This window comes from Coenobita brevimanus, chromosome 63, assembly GCF_032717465.1.
Source record: "Coenobita brevimanus isolate Jiangsu-jjx chromosome 63, ASM3271746v2, whole genome shotgun sequence".
Lineage (NCBI taxonomy): Eukaryota > Metazoa > Arthropoda > Malacostraca > Decapoda > Coenobitidae > Coenobita > Coenobita brevimanus.
Genome location: NC_137016.1, coordinates 30,249,742 through 30,256,318, shown reverse-complemented (window position 1 = coordinate 30,256,318; position 6,577 = coordinate 30,249,742).

The following is a 6,577-nucleotide window of genomic DNA, read 5'->3' as shown; positions in this document are numbered from 1 at the left end:
GGTTGGGTCAGGAAAGCATACAACGCATACCCTGTTAAGATGGGTGTTGTAAGATTAGTGGTACGAGTGTAGTGAAAAATGAAAGTGTCGGGGAGGCAAAGAACTGGGCCTGGGGGAGGGACGAATGGATGCAACGAACTGGATGTGTGGTGGGGATGAGGATAGGCCATGAAGGTATACCCGTGGACAGTGGATGCTGTAAATTAATCCTTTCAATCCGGCGACGTGTTTTACTGATTTATTCTTGCTACCTCCAGACGATTTTATTCAGCTTTTGGGAGACCAATCGTTGAGAAGAGATAAATTAATGCCATATCTAACCTCTCCATTCCAAAAAGTCCGTCCAAAGCTCAATGAAAACGTCTGAGGAAAGAAAAGGTATATTGCAAAAAAATAAATAAATAAATAAAAGCAGATTGAATGGATTAATGGTTTGAGGGCAAAGAAAGGTTTATTTCAAGTATCTGCTCCAACAATAAAAACAAAAACAAAAAATCTCTGTGCCTAGAATATTCAAGAAAGATAAAAAGAGAAAAGGAGGGCAATGCAAGGAACAAAAAATTGGGCTGGAGATGCAAGAAAAGAAAAGGGGAAGGGAGATGAAACGTAATACATAGAGGGGTAGGGAGGGGAGCTGTCATCCCTTTCTCCATCTCATCCCAACACCCTTAAGAATGCCACGGTGAGGGAGGCAGGAGGTAGGGAAGGAGGGAGGGAGCAGGGAGGGAGGGAGGCAGAGAAGGAGGTAAAGGAGTAGGGAGAGAGGTAGGGTGGCACGGAGGGGAGAAGGAGGGAGGTAGGGGCCAGGGATGGAGGGAGGGAGGTAAGGGCCAGGGAGGGAGGGAGGCTGGCAGGGCATAGCGAGAGTCTCGTGCCCACACGTTACACGCACACACGCACACGCAACTCACTCCACCTCTCGCTTGCACAGGGAGTCAAACTGTGGCGAGACTGTGGTTTTCGCTTGTTTTGGTGCTAAAGTTAACATTTTTTTTTTCTTTCTTTGAAAACGTTATTTTCATTAAAAGTTGAAATGGTCTTATACGAGACTGTGGATTATCTTTCATTTTGGTGTCGAAAATAGCTGCTAGATTTTTTCATTTGTGTTAAATGTGTTGATAATATTTTGTCAGAATGATCTGCTCAAGTAAATATTTTCGGAAATGAATTCACCTGCCGAAAAGTATAAGAAAGTCTCGGATTTTAAAGCAGCTTCTTACGTTATAATATATTTCACGTATATACAGTTTTGGGGATGTGCTCCTGTGCAGTTTTTAATATTTTCTAATAAGTGAGATTAGTAAGTTCCTCTGTCGGAGAAAATTGAGTCCCATTTATCAAGCCCTTCATTTTAACCGAGTGTTATGACTACATTTTCTGTTCGTTGTGATGAAGTGTTACAACATAAATAAATGCAGAACTCTAAATATAAAAGTAACACAGATTTGACATGAAAGTAATGAGTGAGTGATTCAAATGCCTGGGAAATGAGCACAAGATGATGGGACAATCACTAAGTCAAGGATGAAATTTAATGCATGATTTCTTCTCCAACGCAAATCCTGAAAATTTGTCAGGGGTATCTCAGTGCGATTCTTGAAGTATTATGTTTGATTTTTGCAACAAATAGCTTGAAACAAACATTCGTACTATGCCTGACATGAATCGAATTATTAAGCTTGATATTACAAAAGAGTATCTTCACATTATAATGCCTGGATTCTAACATGCGTGTACATATACTATGGTAGATATTCCCAGTGTGAATCTAAAAAGTATTGCAACACATTTCTTATCTGCTCTTGAAATGTTATGGTCGATGTTCCAAGTATACAACTAAAAATACTGTAGGTGTTATTCCCAGTGTGCGTTCACAAGTATCATGTGGTATTCACAACGTCAATGAAAAGGTAAGCTATGAAGAAAATGAGAGGTGAAAAAGTAAAATAATGAAATAATGCCCACGCCTCGTAATCTAAAACACGGAATTAACTTTATTACAAGGAAATGCCACTGTGTTATCCGATTAAGCATTTGTTATGCTCTGTTCTTAATTAGTGTTTACCTCCTTCAACCAGAGGATTCTCCTAAGTCAAGTAAGGTCGTCCATTATGACCTTAAATGAAATAAACAAAACATCGTTAGGCAAAATGGGTAAGTGGAGAATGTAAGCTTGACATTATACACCTATTAATCAAAGCACAAAGTCACTGGTAGTAATACAACTAAACTTACAGCAAATTGTCATGTTCAGCTGAATGCTAGAGCAATATAAATATAATATTTAGTTCAATAATAAATGACAATCATGGACGGATACAGAAATATATAAAGATTGTATGGGCTCAGTATCATATGAAAAAATAGGTAAAATCCTCAACACGAAAATAAACGAGTAATGAGAAACATGGAAGTTGTAGTGGACAAAATGAATAAGCCACTGATAAGGAACGCCAGTAACTTCACAAGGGACACTACAGGTACTGCCAAGCCACAGCCCAAAGCCAGGTGAGGTGAGGCAACTGACCCACCACTGTAGTGTTAATCTCGGTGTACGCTTGTGCTCAGTGCTCAGGAAAATAAGGCATGTGCAGCAAATACTTATAATAATTCAAATATAAAAGGAAAAGTCAATCATCTCGGAAACATTTCCTTCCCTGTCCTCTTTCTGAACCTTTTCTGGTAATTTCCTCTACATTATATAAGAGCTCAAGGCACTCACAGTTTCATCTTTCTTCCTGTATCCAGCTGCACCTTTTTTAGCTCCAATCAATCATGGTGTTTTGCTTCTCATTATTAATATAAATATTTAAATGATGAAGTACATTTATATCGAGCTAGTCTGTCCTACCCTCTGACTGTAGTCACTACATTTTATTTTTTTCAACTTTCTCATACCTCTCCACAAACGTTTCCGTGCTGCTTTCCTGCTCACACTTTTAGTAAATACATCAAGTAAAATGATGAGCTGAAACCACTTGCAAAATCAGATCCTTTCCTTTATTGACCTCATTCTATCTCTCCCTGAGCCACTCCCCGATGTCCCCTTTACTCTCCTTTAAACAGAAAAATTTACAAAAGCTTTTCATGTCGCGAAGATGTCCGTAGCTGAGATGCTTTGACTGATCTAAATGTGACGACTAAAATAATGTAACCGGTACTGTGTAACTTACAATAAAAAAGATAAAAACTTCATAAACTATGGCTTTTGCTGTCACCAGTTTTAGGCAGAAAAAGAATGCGTAGGAAGCGCTCTGACAAATAATGATGAGGGAATGAATGCTTAAATACACTGCTTGCTCAAGTCGAGTATGTGTTGAAAATAATACTGTAATACTGTCTGGCATGGCCCTCTATGTGATGAAGCTTCTGATGTCAGTATTTATTGTTGCTAATGTTCACTGTTGCTGATGTTTAATGTACGGTAGGTCTTGCTTACTGTTATTAGTGGTTTCTGTTCTTAATGTGTACTGTTGTCAATATTTACTGTTGTTAATGTTTACTGTTGTTAATGATCACTGTTGCCAGAGTTCACTGTTGATAATGCTACTGTTTCTGTTATTGTTGTTAATGCTGACAGTTGTTTGTGTTCGGTAATGGTCACTGGTGTTAATGTTTACTGTTGTTATTGTTTTAATGTGTAGCGTTAATAGCAGTATTATTTGAATGGCCTTAAGAGCAGCATCATTAGAATGGCCTTTTCACTAAACTGTTGTAAAATGAAATTTCTCTGAGATTGGAATGATATATAAGTTCAGCAGGTGGCACTAGATGGGTGAAATGCATTTTTATGAATGCACGATCTCGTTCATAATTACCGGAGGTCTTCCCACCAACAGATAAGTTTTAGCAGCTTGGGGACATCATAGGTACCAAAGGAGTAAACTAAGATTTTTATTAACCCTTTCATTACCAGACGTCTCTCCTGAGCTGGATATATTTGTCTGGTGAGTAGGAAGTCCGACTCAGGATAACCCTTTCGTAGTCAGGGATTTATCACTTGTACTAAGTGCTACTTTTTATTTCTGGTATTTTTCATACATGTCAGCTCTAAATACTGTGATATGCTCCATCTGCAAAAAATTTCAATGCTCTATGCAGTATATCTGTAAAAGGATGTATCAACTTTTTGTAATGTACATCATATTATAAGCAATCCATTACCTTTTATTTTGAGTATTGTTCGCGAAAAGATATATCATACGTATATGTCAAATTCTTGCTTATACTATGTTTTACTATTAAACATTTCCTGATTCTCTTTATTTTCGGTATTTTCTTTAATCCATCAGTAATCTCATTTACAATTCCCAAAGGCAAATGTTGCATTCCTGTCAAATAATTAGTCCCTATATAACTTCTCCAACTCGCCTCTCCTAATTTCTCTTTTTATCCTGAATGTTCCGTTGTTACACTTAAACCTTCTCTCTCTCTCTCTCTCTCTCTCTCTCTCTCACACACACACACACACACACACACACACACACACACACACACACACACACACACACACACACACACACAAACACACACACACACACACACACACACACACACACACACACACACACACACACACACACATACACAAGCACACACACACACACACACACACACACACACACACACACACACACACACACACACACACACACACACACACACACACACACACACACACATTTACAAATGTTTCTGTAAAATGCGAGGAACTTAGAAATTTAAAGTGAGATGGAGAGCAAAAAGAGACTCAAACTAGCACTAATCACAAAATATATACATCTCAGTGTCACTTTCATCTCAGAAACGATGGGTACTTTGATGGTTATATTAGCAACTGTCAGTCCCGTGTGTGTGTGTGTGTGTGTGTGTGTGTGTGTGTGTGTGTGTGTGTGTGTGTGTGTGTGTGTGTGTGTGTGTGTGTGTGTGTGTGTGCTGGTTTTGAATATATTTGTGTGTACGTTATTGTGTGTACGTGACCTTGTTTTTTTTTTATTGTACGTGGATGTGCGTTTCATTGTATGCTGATGTTATATTTGTCAGAGTGTATCTATGCGTGTGCGTGACCTTACATATGCGTTGCTGTCTTTACTTTAAAACGTAGCTGTGTGATTCTGAGGTTAAAACGGCACCAGCTCAGGAGCAATTAACCCTATCAATGCAGCTGTGTATATTTTCTTTTCTCTCTCTGGTTCTTTTAATTCCGGACGTGTTTACTAAGCTTGGGATAGGCTTTTCGAATTGAAGATCATAAATAAAGCCTACATTATCCCTTCCATTACCAGCGTGCTTTCCTCAGTAGAAAAAAAGGCGCATGACAAGAGCAAGAATATAAAATAATGACACCGGTGTAATGAGCTTAAAACTTACTTCTTAAACATATACTTATTAACAGCACAGCCTGCAAGTGCATATATTAAGTTCTATAGAAAGTCAATATCAGGGTCAACATGACATCGTGTGTATGAATCATGATACATGGTGATGATGATAAGAATAATTATTTGAAAGTTATTCCACTGTACTAGGGTATTCTTCTATCATTCTCAGGTTCCATTGACTCAATCTACACTCAGTATAATCTCCTGCGGTTTGTTGGAGTTTAATGCTAGCTTTATCCCGACCACGAGAGGGATATATTAATAGTCCTAACATTCAGGCTTCAATCATTCACTCAGAATTGAAGAAAATCGTTGGACGTTAGGTGCTCCAACCATCAGGGTTAATATGATAATAAAACTGTAATATACCAGCAGATATCCCCGACGCTGCCAAGGTAAGAACAACGGCTGACAGTTGTTGACATATGCTTGTTGTGTTGGCTAGAGGACATTTGGCCTGAGACATATATGCTGCCCTCCCCTTCGCATTTCTCCCTTACTGTACTCCTTGTTCCTCTTTTCTTTGTCTTCCCCTTCACTAACTCGACTTCCCTTGGCCCTCCTTCCGTTTCCTCTCCGACCCCTTGCCCCTCTATTCCCAAGCTTCAACTTCCTCTTGTCCACTTTCTTTCGCGCCCCTCCCCCTTCCTTCCCTACTTCTGGTCTTCCTACCCTCTCCATTTTCTCACCCTGGTTCTCTTCCTCTTCCTCCCCTCCCCCTACCCTTTCCTCCTTCTTTACTTATTTTCCTATCGCCTACTTATCTTCTCCTTCTGCATCCCGTCGTTCTCCATCCGCATTATTTCCTCTCCATCATTCCTCTGTCCCTTACTCTACCCTCTCTCACTTTACCTTTCCCTCCCCTGCCCATCTGTATCCCACCCCTTTTTTCCCTTGCCCAGTGGATCTTCTGTCTTTTGCGGAGAATAAGTGTCTAAAAAAAAAAAAGTTATTATCCTTAGCGGCATCGTGGAGTTTAAAATCTGCATCCACAGGAAATTATGTTGTGTTATCAGAAATGGTCTCCAACGAAGATAACGCAATTGGATCTCACTCTCTATTCTGCTGGGGGTTCATACGCACATCCAAGAAACATATCAACTCCCTAAATACTCCGACTTGGCCGTGCATTAAGTACAGACAAACGAACAGATCGTTACTAAGACGTGATCAATACTCTGATCATAATAACTACA